General features: G+C 41.6%; 1 non-coding gene across 1 annotated transcript; it reads right to left on the reverse strand.

Moving 5' to 3' along the window:
- Nucleotides 1-1,430: 1,430 nt before the first annotated feature.
- LOC114100752 (U6 spliceosomal RNA) lies at nt 1,431-1,540 on the reverse strand. Its single transcript, XR_003584134.2, has one exon. It is a non-coding gene; the product is annotated as a U6 spliceosomal RNA (small nuclear RNA).
- Between the last annotated feature and the right edge of the window lie 21,250 nt (nt 1,541-22,790).

A 22,790-nucleotide genomic window follows, 5' to 3' on the forward strand; every position in this document is an offset into this window, starting at 1 on the left:
TTCCTTTCTTCTTTATATATGGCACAGGGAATTGAACTATTGAACTTTTAGCTCTTATACTTGGGTCTATAAATTAGTTTTGAGTTAATATTTGTTTGCAGTATAAGGGTGAGATCAAATTTATTTTTCTCCTCCTTCTTCTTCCTTTTGCATCTGGATTGTTTACCCAGCATGATTCATGGAAAAAATTATTCTTTCTCAATTGAAAGGTCTTTGTCCCCTTGTCAAATATCAATTGACAGCAAATGTGAGGGTTTATTTCTAAACTCTCAGTTCTATTCCCCCAATTTATATGTCTATCCCTATGCTAGTACCACATTGTCTTTGTTACCACAGTGTTGTGATAAGTTTTGAAATTGTAAAGAGTTTTGAAGTTGTAAAAAGTTTTGAAATTGTAAAGTCCTCCTACTTTGTTCTTTTTCATTATGGTTGTGGCTATTCTGGGTCTCCTAAATTTCCATATAAATTTTAGCACTGGCTTATTAGTTTGTACAAAAAGAAAGCCAGCTAGGATTTTGATAGGGATTGCATTGAATCCATAGATCAATTTGTCAGTGGGACAAATTTTCATCTGCTATGGTTTGAATGTATGTCTCCCAAAAAATTCATATGTTAGAATGCAAGATCTGGCATAATAGTATTAAGAAATGGGACCTGAGTCCTGAGGGCTCCCACCCTTATGAATGAGTTTGATATCAAAAAAGAGCTGGAGAAAAATAACTAAATCCCTTTCTCTTCTGTGTCCTCCAAGTGCAGACTCAGTGCTCTCCCTATCTTCCATGTGAGAATGCAACAGCAAGACAACACCTTGAAAGCAAAGAGTAGCCCTCACCAGACACCTTATCTACTGGCACTTTGATCTTGGATTGCTCAGTTTCCCAAACTGTAAAGAATATGTTTCTCTTCTTTAAATTGTCCAGTCTGTGGCATTTTGTTACAGAATCATGTATGAACCAAGAAAACATCCTTTTTAAAAACAGTTTTTATTTGTAGATGGACACAATATCTTTGTTTTATTTATTTATTTTTCTATGTGGTGCTAAGGATGGAACTCAGTGCCTCATGCATGCGAGCCAAGCTCTCACTGGGGTTCAATATACCCCCCTCAATTTTTGTGGGTTTTAGAGTAAAGTTCTGCACTTTGTTTGTTAAATATATTCCTAAATAGCCGGGCATGGTGGCGCATGCCTGTAATCCCAGAGGCTTGGGAGGCTGAGGCAGGAGGATCGCAAGCTCAAAGCCAGCCTCAGCAATTTAGTGAAGCCCTAAACAACTCAGCAAGACCCTGTATCTAAATAAAATATACAAAAGGGCTGGGGAAGTGGCTCAGGGTTTAGGAGCATTCCTGAGCTAAACAAACAAACAAACAAAAATGCCTGATTAGTTTATTCTTTTTTTAAACAATGTTATGACTTTATTTAGCTATCAGCAAAAATATGAAATGTTTCACGAATTTGCGTGTCATCCTTGTGCAGGGGCCATGCTAATCTTCTCTGTATTGTTCCAGTTTTAGTATAGTGTATTTAGTTTTGATGATACTGTAAATGTTATTTGTTTTCTTCATTTCCTTTTCAGATTGTTTATAGTAAGTGTATAGAACTACATATATATGTATATATAATTGGTATTGTATATAATTGGTCTTGTATCCTGCAACCTTGTGGAACTCATTTATTAATTCTACCTTTTAGTGAATTCCTTTTGATTTTTCTATATTAAAGAACATCTCATCTAAGAAACAAAGAGTTTGACCTTGTTCTTTCCATCTGTATGCCCATTACTTCATTTCCTTGCTTAAATGCCTCATCTAGAACCTTCAATATTATGTTGAATAGAGATGGCAAGAGGAGACATGGAGCTGGGGATGTGGCTCAAGAGGTAGTGCGCTCACCTGGCATGTGTGTGGCCCTGGGTTCGATCCTCAGCACCACGTACAAATAAAGATGTTGTGTATGCCAAAAACTAACTAACTAAATAAATATTTTAAAAAAGAGAGGAGATATCCTTGTCTTATTTCTGACCTTAGAAAGAAAGCATTCAGCAATTTGCCATTAAGATTGTCAAGGATGGGCTGGTGATATAGCTCAGTTGGTAGACTGCTTGCCTACCATGTACAAGGCCCTGGGTTCAATCCCCAGCACCACCACAAAAAGAAAAAATAAAATAAAATTAAAAAAGAGTGTCAAGGGTTAATAGGGACAATGCTTGCCTCACATGAACAAGGCACTGGGTTCAATCCTCAGCATCACACACACACACACACACAAAAGAATAAAGAATGTCAAGGATTGGCAGTGTAAATTTTGGCTGTGTGTTGTACTGTGTGTGTGTGTGTGTGTGTGTGTGAGAGAGAGAGAGACAGAGAGAGAGAGAGAGAGAGAGAGAGAGACTGAGAATTCACCCCAAGAAAACTTTACCACTGAGCTACATCCTTATTTCCCTTTTTATTTTTTATTTTGAGGCAGAGTCTCACTAAGTTGCTTAAGGCCTTGCTAAATTGCTGAGGCTGGCCTCAAACTTTCAGTCCTCCTGCTTAGCCTCCCAGATTGCTGAGATTACAGGTGCTTGCCACCACGCCCAGCTGTTTATTTATTTTTTTAAGACAGGGTCTCACTAAGTTGCTTAGAACCTCACTAGATTATTGAAGCTGGGCTCAAACCAGCAATTCTACCAAAGCCTCTTGAGTTGCTGGGAGGAACTATAATGCCTGGAAGAAACTCCTTATTATGCATAGTTTGTTGAATCTTTTTATTCTGAAGGCATATTAGAGTGTTGGATTTCATCCAATGCTTTATCACTCTCCATTGAGAAGATCATGTGATTTATGTCCTTTATGGACATAGTGAGTTTTATTTTAAAAAAAATAACATTCAGAAATTAAACCAACCTTGCATTTTGGCAATAAATCCTATTTGGTTAGAACATATAATCCTTTTATATATTGCTGAATTTTGCTTATGTTAAGGTGTTGTAGGGACAAACGAGGCAAGGCACCGAAGATAGCTGCAGCCAGGTTTAGAGGGTACAGCCTTTTCTGTAATCAATCAATTCCCTGAACCTCGAGTTCAAGGAGTTTCAGAGTTTTATACCCAGCATGTAAGGGGAGGGGCTCAGAAGTTCACAGTCTGCAGAAGTTCATATAAAAGCAGCTTTTTCTTTCACTGTTCTGGGCATGTTAACTCTTCAAGGACAACACCTGAGAAGGGGAGAGCTTCTTCTCTTCTTTCTATCCTCCCTCTGCCAGCTGTTACCATGGAGCCCATTTGTAACTTATCTTAAAAATGTAGACATCTCTGTGAAGCCCAGTTCAAGGCCAGAGGCCTTGTTTGCACTTTTCTTCAAAGTACTATACTTGGATACATTTGTGAAAAACTAGTAAGGGGGTGTCCAGCACCTGGAGTGCTGGTATCTTCTCGGCCAGTGGCCAAGTAAACAGGGTGACATGAAAATAGGAAGTTTATCTACAATGGACTCTTTTGCTGACAGTCCTAAAATCAGCCATGGTGAAGAGGGCTTCTCTGTGGAGAAAGAGGATGTCACTTCAAAGGTTTGGATGTGAGGTGTCTCTCAAAACCTCACATATGAGATAATGCAAGAAGGTTCAGAGGAGGAATGATTGGGTTGTGAAAGTCTTAACCCAATCTGTGAATTAATCCCTTGATAGGGATTGACTGAGTGGTAACCGAAGGCAGGTAGTGTGTGGCTAGAGGGAGTGGGCATTGGGGATCATGGCTTTGGGGTATATATTTTGTATCTGGAGAGTGGCATCTCCATGTGAACTGCTTTACTCTGCCACATTCTTCTGCCATGATGTTTAGCCTTACCTTAAGCCTCGAGAAATGGAGTCTGCTGTCTATAGATTGAGACCTCTGAGACCTCTGAGACCGTGAGCCCCCAAATAACATTTTCGCCTTCTACAATTGTGCTGGTCAGGTCTTTTAGTCACAGCAATAAAAAAGCTAACCAAAACTGCTTGCTAGTATTTTGGGTCCCTTTGCAGGGGTGGTTTGAAAACAATCTTTGAGAATTATTCTGACCCTAGGAAGATTGCTCGTGGTGATAATTAACTTTGATTCTCCCTGGTAAACTATCTAGCCTGTAACAGTGGTTCACTTTATGCTTGGACTATATCCCTTCTTGCTCTGAAACTGATGTTTTGTTTTTTTTTCTCCCCCCCCTCCCACCTTCTCTCCCTGACCTCATCCCTAACCCTTTCCTCCCCATCCTCTCCTCTCTGATCTTTTTCTCCCTGATATCTCCTTCCTAATCTCAGGAAAGAGGATTTCTTTGAATCACCTCTTAAAAAAATCCCTGTTCCCTTTGATGGAGAGAATCATATACTCTCTGGGACAGGAGTCCCCTGTGTTTCTTCTTTGATAACAAAGCAATAAAATTTCTTTTTCCTTTTTCTCAAAACCTTGTCTTTGTTAGACTGGCATCAGGACAAGACTGAACTTTCCCTAACAGTCCTACAATTTAGCTTATTGTTATCATAGAGCTATGAACCTCTTTTTAATTGCTTACCATCAACATCTCCATTGTTTTCAAAAGCACCCTTAAGCTTGAACTTGCTCATATTCTTTTTCAAATAAAGTCAGTTCCCTTGGAAAAAGCTTTGACACTCTGTTCTTACAGAAAAATTTTCCTGGGTAAACACTATATCAATGCTTCAGAGTTGGGGGTAGGGACAGTGATTCGCTTGTTTTGGAGTAAGCTGCCTCTGCAAGAGAGGGAGCAGATTGTGGGTTTAAGTGTCACACATTCTCTCTGTTAGTACTGAGATTTAGTAGATTTTCTTAAAGAAATGTTTCTTCATTTGCTGCATGCTATTAGGACAATTTTCAGGGACTTTAAAATATTTATTTATTAAAAATAACGTTCCTAAGGTATTCTTGTTTTACAGAGCATAGAGGATGAGAGAGCTCCTCACACTGTCATTCTAGAAATGGTCCTATTTCTCCTTCCCTTTTACACCAAACTTCTCAAAGGTATTATTAATACTTCATGCTCAATTCCTGTCTCCTTTCCACCCTCAAATTCTTGAAAGGACAACTCCAATCAGGGTTTGGCCCTCCATGAGCCCAATGAAGCTACTCTGTCAAGGTCATGAGTGCTTGCCACAATGCTCCATTCAGTAGTCAAAATCTAATTTTATTATACTTTTTTTTTTTAAACATTTATTTCTTTTAGTTATTGGCGGACACAACATCTTTGTATGTGGTGCTGAGGATCGAACCTGGGCCGCACGCATGCCAGGCGAGCGCGCTACCGCTTGAGCCACATCCCCAGCCCTAATTTTATTATACTTGATCTGTCAGAAGTATTTGATGCAGCTGACCTCATCTTTCTCCTTGGGATTCTTTCCGGACACTCCACTCTCCCACTTCCTGGTCTTCCTACTAACACATTTGATTTTTCATTCTAGGCCTCTTTCACAGTGTCTCAGATTCAGTCCTTACACCTCTTCTCCTTTTTTTCAGCACTTCCTTGGTGTGAAGACCAGTTTCATGGTCTTCACTAACCACCATATGCTGTTGGCTTTCAAATGCAAACCTCCAGGCCAGGCCTGACCTCCAAACCACATACTTTATTGTTGCCAATAAAGCCTATTGGACTATATGCACAAAGCAGTCATAGATCCTCTGTTCCACACCTGTTCCTTCCAGACTTCTCCTTTAATCCAGCTGCTCAGGCTAACAACCATAGAGCTGGTATTGATTCTTCCTCACTTTGTGTCCAAACTCAGCAAATCCCATTGGCTTTGCCTTCAAAATTTATTCAAAATTTGACTTCTCACAGCCTCCATTGCTGTTCCATATTACCATTACCTCTTGCCTAGGTTATTTTGAGAGCCTCCCAAGTGGCTGTGCTGCTTCTGCCCCTCCCCAGTCTGCTCTCAACAAAACGGACTAATCTAGTTATCTCTCTGACCTCATCTCCTATTGCTACCTCCCTTGCTGTAGCCACTCTGATCTCCTTGGTTGCTGTCTTGAATATCTAAAGCACACATTTGCCTCAGGCCTTTGCTCTTCCTGAATCCTCTGCCTATACCTTTTCCCTAAATAGCTGCATGGCTCACTCCCTCATGTGGACTTCTGTCAAATATATCTTCCTCTCTGGCCTGAAATTCTGTAATGAGAGAACCATCCCCATGGATGATTTGAAATTTCTTTTCAAAATCAATTATACCTGGGAGGGATAACACACTAAGACTTCATCAGACATAAGGATCTGGGGGTATTGCTCAGTGATGGAGCACATTCTTAGCAAGCCCAAGGGCTCAGGTTCAATCTCCAGCACTATAAAAATATATCTATCAATCTTTATGAGACATCAATATTCTAGCATTAAGGGTTTATTTATTATTTTTCATGCAGATAGCTAGTTGAGAGCAGAACACAAATAGCAATCTGGTAAATTTTGAGTGGTGCTCTAACCAATGAGGGTTAACAATGAAAGACATTGTAAGGTCCTTGCTTAACATCTGGATGGCCGTCTTAAGTGACAGCCACCATTTTTTTTTTTAAAGAGAGAGCGAGAGAGATAGAAAGGTAGAGAGAGAGAGAATTTTTAATATTTATATTTTAGTTTTCAGCAGACACAACATCTTTGTTTGTATGTGGTACTGAGGATTGAACCTGGGCCGCACGCATGCCAGGCAAGCGCACTACCGCTTGAGCCACATCCCCAGCCCAACAGCCACCATTTTTAAGAAAAAGTTTTGATTTCCTGCCCAAGGGCCTTTCTGAGAAAGGCTCACCACTCCCTCATACCAAATCAACCTTTGACCGCCTGCATTCTTTCTTACCCCAGGGCGAATCACCACTCCTTCATACCAACTGCTGGCATTAGGACCTGCAGGCTCTGATCCCTGAGCCTGCCCCATGAAAGATGCGGGAACCCAAGCCTGTATTGCCTCTCTCCATCTATGGAGACATGGTCTTTATTTGTCAGCTCTGAAAAATAGACTCTCATGTGTATCTCTGCCTGGTCTCCATCTTTCATTTTTTGCTCACCCATCTCCTGGTTTCTTAAGCTTTCATAAATGAGTAGAAGACTCTGGGCAGTCAGTGAACAAAGTGGATGGGGGCACAAGGGGTCATTGAGTTATTTGAAATCTCAAAAAAGTAAGATGGGAAGAAGAAAGACAAAAACATTACAGTCTGCCCTTCTAAGATATTGTATACCACCACATTAACATGGGCAAAAGGAACCTGGAAGGTACATGCCTCCAGTCCTTTGAGGGGAAAAAACAATATACCTAAGAAATTAATTTGAATTTATCAAAAGTGCTGGGTGTAGTGGAGTGTGACACACCTGTAATCCTTAGCTACTTAGGAGGCTAAGGCAAGAGAATCACATGTTCAAAGCCAGCCTGAGCAATTTAGGAAAACCCTGTGTCAAATAAAAAAAATTTAAAAAGCTAGGGATGCAGCTCTGTGGTAGAGCATCCCTGGATTCTATTGTTATGCTTGAGTTCAGGAGACCCCCAAAAGACCACCAGAGATCGATGTAACCAGCAAAGAGGTGTTTATTGTGAGCTAGCTAGGTCCTCCGTGCGCACACAGCAACTGGTGACGCTGAGAGGCCCCGAGCCCAGGGTTTGCAGCAGTTTTATACACTCTTTGGGGAAGGCAGGGATTTCACATACATCATAGCATCTCTTAGCAAATCATCACACACTGTGGGAAAAATCATAAAACAACTCTAAAACATGATTAGCACAGTCACTGGCGGGAACAAGTTGGGTAGGGGTGATTGGTCAGTACAAGAGGGGGATTTGTTTGAACTGATTGGTTTAGGCAAGAGGGGTGTACATGCTAAACTACCTGGTTTCCCAACATGTTATCAACCACCATAAACTACTGGGAGGGTCATCTGGCATCCCAGGTATTTCCCTATCTCATGCTGATTGGTGGCTGCTAGGGGATTGCTATGGGTCCCCACCTAGCCTGAGTCAGACACACTAGGTACAGAAGATTTCTCCTGTTATTTGTAGATAAACAACTCAGCAGGGTGGGTATGTGCCTAGGAGTGCTCTGTGGGTCTTTCCAAGGACAAAGGTCACGCCCCCTTCCTTGGACAGGCTTTGCTCTGAGGTGGAGGCTGGTTTTTCACTATTCTTAGTATTGAAAAATAAATCATCAAAGTACGTGGACCCAGGCATGGTGGCACATGACTCTAATCTCAGCAGCTCCTGAGGCTGAAATAGGAGAATTGCGAGTTCAAAGCCAGCTTCAGCAACTGTGAGGTGCTAAGCAACTCAGTGAGACCTTGTCTCTAAATAAAATACAGTATAGGACTGGGGATATGGCTCGGTGGTCCAGTACCCCTGAATTCATTCCCCGGTACCCCCCTCCCCCCAAAAAAAGTACATGAAATTGGGGCTGGGAATATAGCTCAGTTGGCAGAGTGCTTCCCTCACATGCACAAGGCCCTGGGTTCAATCCCCAGCACCACACACACAAAAAAAAAAGCCCAAAGATGATATATGAGAACCCTATAATGTATAGCCAGGTCATCTAAAGTGAGTGAACTTTGCATATAAGAAGTAATATTGGGGGCCAGGGTTGTGGCTCAGTGGTAAAGTTCTCGCCTGGCATGTGTAAGGCACTGAGTTCGATCCTTAGCACCATATAAAAATAAATAAATGAAATTGACTGGGGATATTGCTCAATGGGTAGAGCGCTTGCTTAGCATGCACAAAGTCCTGGGTTCAATCCCCAGCACCAATACAAAAATAAATAAATAAAGGTATTGTGTTCATCTACAACTAATTTTTTTTTAAAAAAAGAAGTAGTAATATTGGATATAGTTTATTTATTTCATTTAAGAATCATCATGTTCTCTTCATATTGACAGTCATTCCCAAGGGAGGAGAGAATTATTGACCTCAGTGAAACCAAAACTGAGTTATCTAAGGAAACTTTTAGTCAGAGACTCAAGACACCCTGTCCGAGAATGGTATTGAAATATATATGTATTATGGGAGTCCTAGGCCAGAGGCCCGACTCCGGGGGTTCCCACAAACCAGGTCTGGCCACTTCCCCAAAAAACCAAACAGAAAGGATGATTATGAAAATTAGGAAAATAACTTTAATCAAAATGGTCATATTGGGAAGGAAAAGTGAGATCTAGCATCTCAGCCTTGTCTTCAGGGCTTTAGAATTAAATGGAGGAAGAATTGTAATCCTTCACAGTGAAGTGGTCTTGACCCAACTGTAGTCTTAGTTGATCATTCTCTCAGTTCTGGTATGGACAAGTCTTTACTGCTTGAAGTGGCAATTTTCATTTGTTGCTCAGGATGTTTACCTATCAGACCTGTGCTCCTAGAAAGGGTGGATTACTGGAGATTTCCAGGCACCACTCTAAGGGTCTGATGCTATAAAAGCAAACAAATGACCCTGCAAATCTTATCTCAGTCTTGAAGGGGTTAGGTAAATTTAGGGATAATAAACCTTGTATTAACTAGTTTTTAGATTAATATTCTTAAATGATTAACATGCCTACTTGCAGAGTTGAGCAGGGATGTGATCCAAAATTTAAGGTAACAAAAGAGACAGATACAAAATGAAGTCAGAGATGCCAAGTTTTATCTTGACTTTGGTTATCCCTTGGGCATCTGCAGGTCTGAATGAAGAGGTATTGCTTTTATCAAAAGCAGCCTAAGTTCCTGTTAGTATAATTTGGGCGAAGGGGTACCGGGGATTGAACTCAGGGTCACTCGACCACTGAGCCACATTCCCAGTCCTATTTAGAAATTCAGGGACACTAAGATGGAAGAGACAGTGTATAAGAAAGATGCTGCTAGAAGATGAGACAAAGACACAAGTCATGTCCCTGTTTACGAAAAGTCCCATTACCATGACAACTCCTGCCACTGAGGACTTAGTTTCATGACAATTCTTGCCACAGGTTTGATATTTGGTGGTAGTGGAGTGTACTGGGGATTGAACTCAGGGGCACTCAACCACTGAGCCACATCCCCAGCCCTATTTTGTACTTTATTTAGAGACAGAGCTTCACTGAGTTGCTTAGGGCCTCGCTTTTGCTAAAGGTTGGCTTTGAACTTGCAATCCTCCTGTCTCAGCCTCCTGGGATTATAGGAACACACCACCGCGCCCAGCAGATTAGATATTTTAAAATGACCAATGGGGGTAAAGTGTGCAGTATTCAAATTAGGTTTCTTAAAGTAACCAACTGGGGGTGGGGGCACGTGGAGACTATTCTAACCAGGTATTGTAAAGTAATCAATGGGAGCAAATGGGGTAAAGTCTTCAATCCAGTCCATATAGAGAAGAGAATACCTTTGAGCTTAGCATATAGAACACTAATTTCCAGACACTGGGGTATTGAGTCTGTCTCTCTCCCTTGGACACCTGTGTTCTACCTTACGGAGTACTGTTTTCCCCTTCACCTTCAATAAACCTGTACTTTGCCTGTTACTTCTGTGTGTCTTGCTCAAATTTTTGTTCAGGACACCCAGGACCTGGACCACAAATGGACACTCCAACAACAAAAATGCTGCAATTGGCCCTTGATTAAATAAAATATGGCTAGGCCTGATAGCATACACCTGTAATCCTAGCAGCTCAGGAGGCTGAGGAAGGAGGATGGCAGGGCAATTTTGCAAGGACTTAGGTAATTTAGTAAGACCCTGTGTCAAAATAAAACATAAAAAGGGTTGAAGATGTGTCTCAGTAGTTAAGTGCCCCTGGGTTCAATTCCTGGCACCAAAACAAACAAACAAACAAAAAAACCACACACACTCAAAACTACAAGAAGATGCCATCTACAGGTTGGCAGAGGAAAATTTTTTGAATAATACACGGTGTTGTGAGAAGACCCAGGGAAACTTCATCTGGCATACTCATATATTTGATACATTCCCAAAGCCATCCCTGAGCAGTCTGTGAACTGTTCCTGAACTAAAACGACATGGAAGCCATTAGGCAACAAAGTCTGGTATGGGAAACTCCCAGCAGCAACCCTGCTGGTTTGAGAATGCCCAATTCATATGACTTCCTACCTAGCTCCATCAGAAGTTCAGCACAACATCGGAGATGGGGAGACCAGCTGGAGCCTCACAGCCTCTCAGAGATGGGTGTGGCTTGCCAAAATGCTGATCATCCTGTTTATTGCAAGACTCCTGCCACACCAAGAAGCAAGCACCAAAGCAAGACTCCTCCTGCTGAAACCTTATCCCTGCCTTTGATGTACTCCCCCTTAAATAAAAAATGGGGCCATTTTTTGATTGTTAAATTCCTGCTCCTATCAGAATTGCTCCCCCTTTTATGTGATTTCTATCTCTCGTCTCTATTTCTTGCTAATTATTTCAGACTTTTTTTTTTTTACATTTATTTTTTAAGTGTAGATGGACACAACACAATACCTTTTATTTTTATGTGGTGCTGAGGATCAAACCCGGGTCCCACCCGTGCCAAGGGAGCACTCTACCGCTGAGCCACAATCCCAGCCCATTATTTCCCAGACTTTTATTTCTCAGGCAGCTCACACCTCCTGAGCAGGAACCTACCCTGGCGAGGTGCTGGTCATTCCTGCAATAATGTAACCTCTGTGAAGAGTGAGTGGCAGTATCTCACAAAATCACAAAATTGTAATACTTAGTTGCATTGGAGAAAGTTCACTTTTAGGAATTTATTTAACAGATTTATCCACATGTTGGTGAAGAGATGTCTGGTGTAAATTGGAAAAGCACTGTCACAATATATTACAACTCCTTTCATTAAGAGTATAAGCTCAAAGAAGTGAATGAAGGAAATAAAGAGAGAGGAAAGATGGCTTAACAATAACACTGGTTTATTCAACAATAATAGGTTTATTGGGGACAAACCTACAGAGTGGAGCCCAATGGAGACTGAGACCTGTCTTCTGCTTACAGCCTGGGGTAGATATGGGGGCATGAGGAGTGGCGAAAGTTTTGCGAGTAGGCCATCGCAAGGAGGTTGTTAGGGAAGGGCCCTTTTCGTTATTACCTCTATTACTCGAGGTGGTCAATGTTCTGTGTCAAACCTGATGTTTTCAGGATTCCAGTCCAGGATAGTAATTTCCTTTGTATGGTGATGACATCTTTGTTGGGTTTCTTTGCATAATGATGGGGTATTGTCTGGGTTTAAGATCTGGCTGAGTCAGAGTGACCATGAGGTGACATCTTATTCTAAGATGGAGGATATATTTCAAAATGACACTGCCTGTGTCAAGTTCTGTCTAACAAAGGGTTAAGTGAATTTCTCCACACCTCGAATCTGGAATGGCCCTTGGACTTGCTTTAACCTTTAAAATGTGGCTGAAGTGATGTTGTTCTTGAGCCTAAACTCAAGAAGCTGGTGACTTCCTTTCTCACTGTCTTGGAATTCCGCCCTTGGACAAGTAAGTAGTTAGAGATGGAGAGACACTGAGTTGGCAAGTGAAGGCTGGAGGCATGGTGAGCCAACAGCTGCTGGAGCTGGGAAGGCAGTGAGAACACAGTGCTTGAGGTTGGAGCAAGGATGACTCATGTTGTGTAGGCACGAATGAGGAGCAAGATATTGCCTGTGGAAATTCAAAAGTTAGAAAATGTACCTAACAAAGTTTTTAAATTTTGATTAAGGAGGTCTCCAAGCAAAATGTTGTTAAGTACCTTTTGATTTTGTCTACGTATGTAGGATAACACACAGGAAAAGAGATGAGCAAAAGAAAGAACTGTTCAGCTTATAAGCAGAATTTAGAGAATGTACAAAAGCCCAAGATTTTCTGGCTTGGAAAATATAGTTTTAAAAATAAATATAAAATCAAATCAAGTTCATGGATATAAACACCCTCATTAAAACCTGGATTATTTAAGGTGATGCCAGCTGGGCACAGAGGAGGCTAAGTGAGGCAGGAAGATTGTAAATTCAAGGACAGACTGGGCAAGACAAAAAGATCTTGCTGCAAAAAAAAAAAAAAAAAAGAAAAGATATGTGGTAAATAAAATTATAGGATGTCATTGTTTTGGATTAAGCTTCTGCATTCAGTCCCAACAGGCCAAGATTAAAACCAGAATGGTGTCATTCATGGTAAAGGCCAAGCTAAAAACCAAATGGTCATGGAAAAGTAACTTCTTTTTTGTGTGTGTGTGTGTGTGTGGTGCTGGGGATTGAACCCAGGGACTTGTGCAAGTGAGGTGGGCACTCTACCAATTGACCTATATCCCCAGCCCCACAAAGTAACTTCTTATGATCTGACTTGCCAAGAAATCAGGAGAGAGATTATAGTCAAATTTCCCAAACAGGACAGTCTCAATTAGCATGATCATGAAGTTCCTTTGTTTTGCTTGCCTGCCTGCCTGCCTTCCTACCTTCCTTCCTTCCTTCCTCCCTCCCTCCCTTCCTTCCTTCCTTCCATCCTTTCTTCCTTCTTTCCTTCTGTACTGGAGATTGAATATAAGTGTACTGGAGACTGAATCTAAGCTCTACCATTGAGCTATGTCACCAGCCCTTTTTATTTTATATTTTGAGATAGGATCTCAATAAATTGCTGAGGCTGGCCCTGGACTTGTAATCTTGTCTCAGCCTCTCGAATTGCTAGGATTTTAGGCATGCACCAAGTTCCAGTTGAGTTGTTATTTTTCTGGAGTTGGAGATCAAACTTAGAATTGTGTACATACTAAGTACTTACTCTACTACTGAGTTATGCCCTCAGTCCACTCTGAATTTGAGGACAAGTTGTATCTTGCTCCAGCTACCACCCAGAGGTATGATACTGCTAGGCCTCTTTGAATTTTGGAGCCATCTTATACTACACTGAGATATACTACTCCTGTCTATGCATTGAGTGACTTAGAAGCCTGCCAGTTAGAAGAAGCCCCATAACAAACATTGACTCTGCAGCAGAATCTGGCTGCAGTTTAAGTGGCTTTGCTGCTTGAGCCACATGACAGTATACCATGATTCCAGAGGTATTTGTTGTAGATATGAATACCTTGTGATGTCTTTTGCAAGCTCCATTATGGAGACTGCAATATAAACCCCTAGGCTCTGTTACAAGACCATAGTTGCAACAGTTAATACACTAAGTTAGAAAGCAGATCTTAAAAAGACAACAGGGCTGGGGATGTGGCTCAGTGGTTAAGTTCCCCTCCGTTCAATCTCTCGTACCAAAAAAAAAAAAAAAAGACATAACAGATGGAGAGTTTAGTACATAAATATCCCAACTTTGTCCCTCAGGTGAGATAACTCTAAGATACACTCTATACTACTTTCAGACTTCCATAATGGGATTAAACTCCAGACGCTCACCCTTTGTGGCCGTCTTCCTTTTTCTCACACTTTTACTTCCCTACTTGTGATCCTCTTCCCCAGGTAAATGCATAGAGCAAGGCATGTGGGAGTGGGCATGAAGCTTGCATGCCGTCTCTGGGGCCCTAGCCTTCATATGTACAGTTTCCCAGAAGTTCCCAAACTCTAGAAGCTTCATTAAGTAGATATGATAGATTACATCATTGGCTAATGGTGAACCTTTAGCCCCTCTCTTTTTTCCAGAAGTTAGAATGTGGGACTGAAAGTCCCAATCCTCTAATCATACTTAGATCTTTTCAGTGAACAACCTCCATCCACAGGCTACCTAGGGGCCTCCAGACACAGTCATCTCATTAGTATACAAAGGACACTGATCACCCCCAGAAATTCCAAGGATTTTAAGAACTTTATGTCAGGAAAAGGGAGGCCAAATACTTATTTCACATTACACATTTATTTTAAAATTTTCATTGGAAATTGACAATTTGTAATTGTATATACTTATCAGGTACAAAGTGATCTTATAATTTGTTTTTAAAAAATTTATTGATGTGCCAGGCGCAGTGGTGCACACCTGTAATCCCAGCAGCTTGGGAGGCTGAGGCAGGAGGATCATGAGCTCAAAGCCAGCCTCGGCAACAGCAATGCACTAAGCAAGTCAGTGAGATCCTGTCTCTAAATAAAATTCAAAGTAGGGCTGGGGATGCAGTTCAGTGGTTGAGTGCCCCTGAGTTCAATCCCTGGTACCCCAAAAAATAAAAAATAAAAATTCATTGATGCATTATAATTAACATAATAGTTGGGACTTATTGTGATATATTCATACCTGCATATAACATAATTTGGTCAATCTAATTCCCAGTACTTCCCCTTTTCTTCCACTCCTCCTTCCTGCTAGTTCCCTTCATCTACTTGATTAGTATCCTTCCCTATTTTTTTTTTGCAATGCTGGGGATTGAACCCAGGGCCTTGTGCATGCGGGGCAAGCACTCTACCAGCTGAGCTACATCCCCAGCTCCTCTTTACTATTTTTATGAGATCCTTTTTTTTTTTGTCCTCGTTTTTCTTTCTAGCTTCCATATATGAGGAAAAAAACATAACTTTTGACACTCTGAGTCTGGCTTATTTCACTTAACATGATTTTCTGTGGTTCTATCCACTTTACTGAAAATGACATTCATTCTTCTTTATGGTTTAGAAAAACTCCATTGTGTATATATACCACATTTTCTTTTCCATTCATCTGATGTCAGGCACCTAGGTTGATTCCATGACTTGGCTATTATGAATTATGCTGTTATAAATATAGGTATGCATATATCACTATATTATGCTGACTTTAAATATTTAGGATAAATACCAACTAGTGCTATAGCTGGGGCATGTGGTGGTTCCATTCCTATTCTTTTTTTTTAATATTTATTTTTTATTTGTAGTTGGACACAATATCTTTATTTCACTTATTTTTTTTATGTGGTGCTGAGGATCGAACCCAGGTCGTGCAGGTGCCAGGCAAGTGCTCTACTGCTAAACCACAACCCCAGCCCACCATTCCTATTCTTTTGAGGAAACTCCATACTAATATCTATAGTGGTTATACTAATTTACATTTCCATCCACAGTATATAAGTGTTCCTTTTCCCCTGCATCCTTGCTAGCATTTATTATTATTTGCATTCTTGATGATTGCCATTCTAACTGGAGTGAGATGAAATCAACTTAGTTTTGGTTTGCATTTCCTTCTTTGCTAAAGATATACATACATATTTTCATGGTCACAGGTAAAGACTTGAAAGTAGCAGAGATGAAGTAGGCTCCTATTCTCACAGAAGAGTTTTGAAGCTGGTGGGTACTAAAAGTTTCCATTCACTGATGCTTTGTGCTAGGCAGACTCAGGGCGTCTTACAAGCCTTGTTTTACTTAAGCTTCACTTTACAAGTGAGGTTAGGCTTATCTCAGAGAGGGTAACTTGTTGCCATAAATCATATCATTAGTAAGTGATGGAACTCAGCTTTGACTCCAGACAACTATCTGGGGTCAAATTTATTCAAATGTACACCTATTTTATTTTTTTGAGACAGAAAATGTACACCTATTTTATTTTTTTGAGACAGAGTCTTGCAGTGTTGCTGAGGCTGGCCTTGAACTTGTGATTTTCTTGCCTCAGTCTCCTGAGCAGCTGGAATTATCAGAATGAGGCAACATACCTACTTGACTTGTATTCTTCTTTTAATGCAGAATAAGCCTGTCTGCCCAGCTCTTTCTCTCTCCTCCTTCCCTAAGAAAATAGGGAATACAAATCAAGTGTGGTGACACAAGCCTGTAACCTTATCTATCTAGATATCTTTTTTTTTGGGGGGGTAGGGATTGAACCCAGGGCACTTAACCACTGTGCCACCTCTCTCTATATATCTATATCTATATATTTATTTATTTTGAGACAGGGTCTTCCTAAGTTACATAGGAACTTGCTAAATTGCTGAGGCTGGCTTTAAACTTGCAATCCTCTTGCCTCAGCCTCCAGAGCCACTGGTATTATAGGCATACCCCACCACACACATTTAGGGGGGCTGAGGCAGGAGGACAGCAAGTTCCAGACCAACCTCAACAATTTAGCCACAGCCTTAAGCAATTTAGTGATATTCCGTCCGAAAATAATAAATAAAAAGGTCTAAGGTTGTAGCTCAGTGGGAAAAACACCCCTGGATTCAATCCCTAGTACCAAAACAAAAGATAGATAGATAGATAGATAAATAAGTAAAAGAAAATAGGAAACACAATAGAGGGGTTTGGATTGGACAGGGAAGATTTGGGACCAGAAGCATGGGACAGGGATAGAAATGGTGGAGATTCCACTACAACTGGGAATCCTTAAGAAGACCCCATAACAGGCAAGGCGTTCAAGAAATGGGGGACAATTTCTATCCCTGTGCCTTCAGTAGGTAATAAAAATTCCTAGTAAATAAATGTTTGAAAGAAGATACAACCAACTGTGTTTATATACATATGCTAATAAAGGTTGTTAAAGTTAGCAGTGGGAAAAAACAATAAACAAACTTATGAAATCTCCTTATGTTTGTAAATCAATTTCAAAGACCAAATGTTGGTTTGAATGAGTCTGTTTTCACATTAATCAAAAAATGTGGACTTTTTTTAGCCTAGTTTCCTGGTATGACAGACAAGAGAGTATGGCATTCTATAACTGTTATAAATGTGAACATGGTTTAATTTAATGATGGTCATTAATGGCCTATAACCAGGGCACAACCTTTTAGGTAAGTGTTTAACTTTGGAGCATTAGAAGAAGATTATTCACCAACTTTTAAAACTCTTCTTCCCTTATTTATACATTAATACCATTAGGTCTCTAGCCTTTAAATTCACATAGTCAGACACAGATATGAATAAATTCACATATTATTTGCAGTATATGGTGGTTTACATAAGGGCTTCTGAGTTTAAATGTGACTGTTAGTTTGGCATCTCATATATTTCCTGCCAAACCAGCAACTAAAGAAAATTCCTTTGCAAAAAAAGTTTCCAAGCATGACCTGGTAATTATTTTAATGGATTTTCAATGAAGGGTGAAGTGCCAAACTATGTAGCCTGAAGGCATGCCATAAATACATTTAAACTGACTCTGTTAACAGCTCACATAGAAAAATATCCAAATAAGTACTATTTCAATCTTACTATACTGTTTCTCATACGCTCAGTTAGCATATCTATAAATATTTAAAGTGTTCAAGGGAGCAGCTGCAGAAAGTGAATTGCCCAAAGAGAGAAGCACTCTGGGATGGAAGTTTTACTTGGTCTGATTTTCAGTCTGTATCTGAGATCTGACAACCCGAAAATGAGGGATGAGAACTAAAGCTGATCAGTTGAGAGAAAAAATAACTTCTCTGGGTTAAAAGGGCAATGTCTCACCTATGCTGAAGGACCTGATGTTGAAATAGACAATTGTTTTTCTATGTATAGATCTGCTCTCACCTTGTCATTGTGGTAGATACTACTGTATTCCCAGTATTTGTTGTAATACACACTTGAGTTGAGAAAGGTGTGTAAAACAGAAATCTCCACCTGTTCTTCTCCCAAAAATTCACTGAATCCTCCTGCAAAAGATATATTTTCTTGCTGTGTGTATATGTATAGCTCTTGCTATAGTTATTATATGATTTAGGTGTTCATTCTATACTTAGGGTCATCTGAGGTTCAAGATTATTTAGGGGGTAGAGGAGATCATTTACATGTTTATCAAGCAGCAAATAAGAATTTAGTAAGAAAGCCCTTGGGTGGATTCTAGAGTTAGAATAAAGTTTTCTTTGAGGAAATTTCAATATAGGCAGTAAAACAAAGAACTTGTGATTGGAAATAAAGAGGGTATCTGCCAGACAAGGGCTGGAAGCAAAGGAACCTAAGCCCTGTGCTTGTAAACTTGTGTAGGGCTTGAAAGCATATAAAAGAGAATACAAAGAGAAAAAGAAAATGAAGGCTGAACTCAATGGACCAGTGATGCTTTCTTAAGCAACAGAGGGCACATTTTTTGTGTGTGTGTCTGTATTTTTATTTATTTTTGAATATTAATTTTTTTACCATATGATTTATTTTTTAGTCATACATGACAGCAGAATGCATTTTCACATATAATACATACATGGAATGTACATACATCAATCATATTATCTATTCTATTCTGCTGCCCTTCCTATCCCCCCTACTTCTCCCCTCCTCTCCCATCCTTTCTCTCTATCCAATCTAATGTGACACACTTTTTTTTCTTTTTCTCATCACAATATCATATATGTATTCTGTATAACAATGAGATTCTCCTTCCATCTTCTGTGCAACTCCTCTTCTCCCTCTTTTTCCCTCCCACCTCTCTTCCCTATTTAGTGGTAGTCTTCAGAAGGGCACATTTTTGAGGGGAAAATGGCGGTGGGCCACAATGAGGGTCTGGGTTTTACAGTGTTTTAGCAGGGCCAGTTGGTCAGTTACTTTTGGAGGGCTCCTTTGGGGCGAGGCACTAGGGCATGTAAAGGGAACAGTTGTAGATAAGGGAAGTTTGCTGGGGCTTATTGTCCATGTCCTTCAGGGCTATTATGTGTTTATATGGCACCAGAAATTTCTAGTTTGCAAGTAAAATTCCTTACATTTTTCTTAGCTAAGTAACCCATTTTCTTAGTTTACAGGAGCATATCCCTTTTCAGAAGGAAAAACTAGAACGTTTCCATGTTTTTTTTTTTCTCACTGATGAGGAAACTCAACAGATCATGTAAGTACCTTGGCAGCAGTTACAAAGATATTTTCAACAATTGCTTTCATTGCCTCAATTCCCAATTCAGCTAACTAGGGAATCAGCCCTTTTGCTCTGGCTCTGATTTGAAAAAGTATAGTTTAGGCCAGGCTTCAAGTCTAGGGATAATTCTCATCAATGGGGCAAGGTCTGCCACCTGGTGGTAAGAAATAAAATGCCACTTGCTTTCTCATTTGATCTATTTCCTTTTTAAAAAACCCCTCAGTTTTGCAAACCCATTCTCAGCCTTTTGCTTGGCACCAGCCAAAGGCTCCTAACAGATGGTAATGACACTGGTACCTTGAGGAGAATTGTTAAACTATATCTGGAACTCAACCATCTTAAATCTCCTTTGCAGTATTTTAGAACTGCTGGGAAGCAAAGGTGAGGAGGAGACTAGTAGGTGGGAGGTTTCTCTAAAGGGTAAATAAAGCATTAATTCATTCATCTGCACACAAGCATTTGTTGAGTTATTGCTGTGCACAAAAACCTAGGCTAATTAATTTGTAAACAGAAATGTGTAAGGCAACGCCTGTGCTCCTTTTGTGACAAAGAGATGGCTGGATGACCAAATTAGGCTAGGAAAATAAATTAGGGTAATTCTTTCTTCCCTTTGAAAGGCTGAGGAGTTCGCAGAATAACTGAGTCCATTAGGGGGAGTGCTAAATCCCCAGAAAACACAAGTGCAGAGGCACACACAAGTACACATGGCTAATTCTAGAATATGCCTACAGTTCTGGGGATTTAGCCTATCCATCCTTCATAGAGAGCTCCCTATTTCCTAGGGAGCTTCTCCTTTCAGTACCTAAAACTTCTACAGCATTGAGTACTTCAACTCCTTCCTCTTTGACCAGCCCTGACTTTACTTTTGCATTTAGGCTGTGCTCTCACAGTGTGGTCTCCAGCATCAGCTTTATCATCACTGGGACACTTTTTAGAAATGCAAATTGTCTGGCCCTACCCCAGACCAAATTGAAGAGAAACTCTGCAGGTTTAAAGCCTTCAGGTGATTCTGATCCATGCTAATGTTTGAGAAGCACTAGACTAAGAAAACCATAAAGGTAAAGACAGGGAATTTAGGAGGGGAGATAAAAAGGGAGGGGCAATGGAGCCTACATGTCAATCTAGTTATCTCTACAGAATGTTAGCAAAAGCAGAGGAACATCTACAAAGGGAGGACAGAGTCATTGAAGAGATTTTTGCCAACTCAACTTGGCACCATTTTTATGATCACTAACTCCAAAATCAGCCATTTCTGGTACCGAGATCTTCGTAGGGGAGGCATGGACTTGTCTTCATTTTGCATTACTCCAGAGAGGGATAATCCCTTCAGGACACAAAGCAAGTTAGATAAATTGGGGTTATGTCCACCCTACTATCCTCAGCTTCAACTCTCTCTACTCCCTTCCAGATCCATGGAAGACTTCATCTCACCTCCCTGTTAGTGTGTATAGTGGAAAGCCCCCACTTCACATATTCACTGGGGTACCATCGCACACATGCACCTTTGTGGTTGGTATACTTGGCTTGAGAACTAGAGCCATCAAACTGCTAGAGACACTGCACCACTGCACCAGCTCCTTCCTCTGTTGAACAGAAATAACGCTATTTCCTAAATAGAAATGCTATTTAAATGTACAGTATTACAGTACACATAGCTCAGCAAGTATTATTCCCTAGTTTGTTTTTTTGCCACAAATCCCCCATCCAATCCTGTTTTGCCTGTGCCTCCCTACCTTGTATTTCTAGTGGGCTCTCAATAAACAATATGGACTAACAACAGAAGAGCGCTTCTTCTTTCTTCCATACTTCTCTTTAGTTGGTGCCAAAAAAATGCCAGCTCAGGGCCAGGGTGGCGGGTTTGTCACAGTTTCAACTGAACAAACCACTCTTTTTAGGAGGAAAGACATAAGCGAATTGAGGCATCTTCCCGCCCTCGGTTCCCTCTTCCTACATGTGGGCACACAAAAAGTGGAGGGCAGAAGTGGGGAGTGGGGGGTAGGAGACAGGCTCCATATGTCTGAGTCCCAGGTCACCTAGGTCTGGAATCTAACTCAACTGCAGACTACAAGAGAGGCCTGGGCAGGGAGTAGAGCCCTCCCCCACCTCCCGTAGCTGGGTGACTGTCAGGCCGCATCTGCTCCAAATTTATAGCTCCTCCTCGGGCCGCCGCCGGCCTCTCTACGGCCTCTTTACCAAGTGCAGCCCCAGCTGAGACCCCTCCCGCGGGGAAGGAAAGGACACACCCGCGCGGGCTCCGGGCCGGGGGCGGGGAGCAGGTGTGAAGCGGGGGTCTCTGCGCGCGTGCGGTCACCCTCCATCGCACCGCGGAGACCCGGCTTCACCCCGGTGTGCTCACAATGGCGTGGGGGCCAGGCGGAGGGCGGCTCATTACCTCGGCCGGTGGGGGAGCGGCTGATGGAGGAGGTGGGACGGGGTGGGGGGAGCAGCCGCCTAATCAACGGCACAGACACCTGGGCCGGAGCGCGCGAAGCTGGGGAAAGGCCAGCACTGCGGTCCAGTCCGCAGCTAAGACCCGCCCTTGCCAAACCCGCGCCAATCTGGGCTTCCCAGGCGGGGCGGGAGGAGGGCACCGGGAACAATACAAGGCCGAGTTCAGCGGAGGGACCCTTGCGCTTTGGCTGTTGGCGCCCCTGGCGGTCTCCGATTGCCTATTGTGTCTCCGCTGCCTCCGCCGCCTTGAGCTCTGCAGCCACACCCTGGACCTCCACTCTGGCGCTCCGCCTGTGTAACTCGCTCTCATAGCTGGCCCCCTCTTTGCTAAATGAGCAGCCAGCGCCGCAGACGCGTGCCAGGGGGAGGGTTGTGCACTGCGGAGGGAGGAGGGGATGCAACGAGAGGAGAGTACACGGAATTAGCACCGTGCGGGTCTCCAAACTGTACCTTTCACGTGCCTTTGGATGAGGAAATTTACACTTGCTTATCTCTCCCATCCCAATTGCTCTGTCCCGACCAGACTATCTCTTTTCTAACCCGAACTGATCCGCAGAGGAGAATCCCGCCATTTCTTTTCTTTCTTTCTTCCTTTCTTTCTTTTTTGGCGGTAGATCTCTTTGGGCCCTGGAAGGCCAAGGTTAAAGAGGAGCGGTCTGGCCACATGCAATGTATACCTCTAACTTTGAGGTGAGAGAATTGGTTGGTAGAGGGGTGTGAAAAGAGGACTCAGAGACAAGCACTAGGTTATGACAACTCCAAAC

Source organism: Marmota flaviventris, chromosome 9 (genome assembly GCF_047511675.1).
Source record: "Marmota flaviventris isolate mMarFla1 chromosome 9, mMarFla1.hap1, whole genome shotgun sequence".
Taxonomy (NCBI): Eukaryota; Metazoa; Chordata; class Mammalia; order Rodentia; family Sciuridae; genus Marmota; species Marmota flaviventris.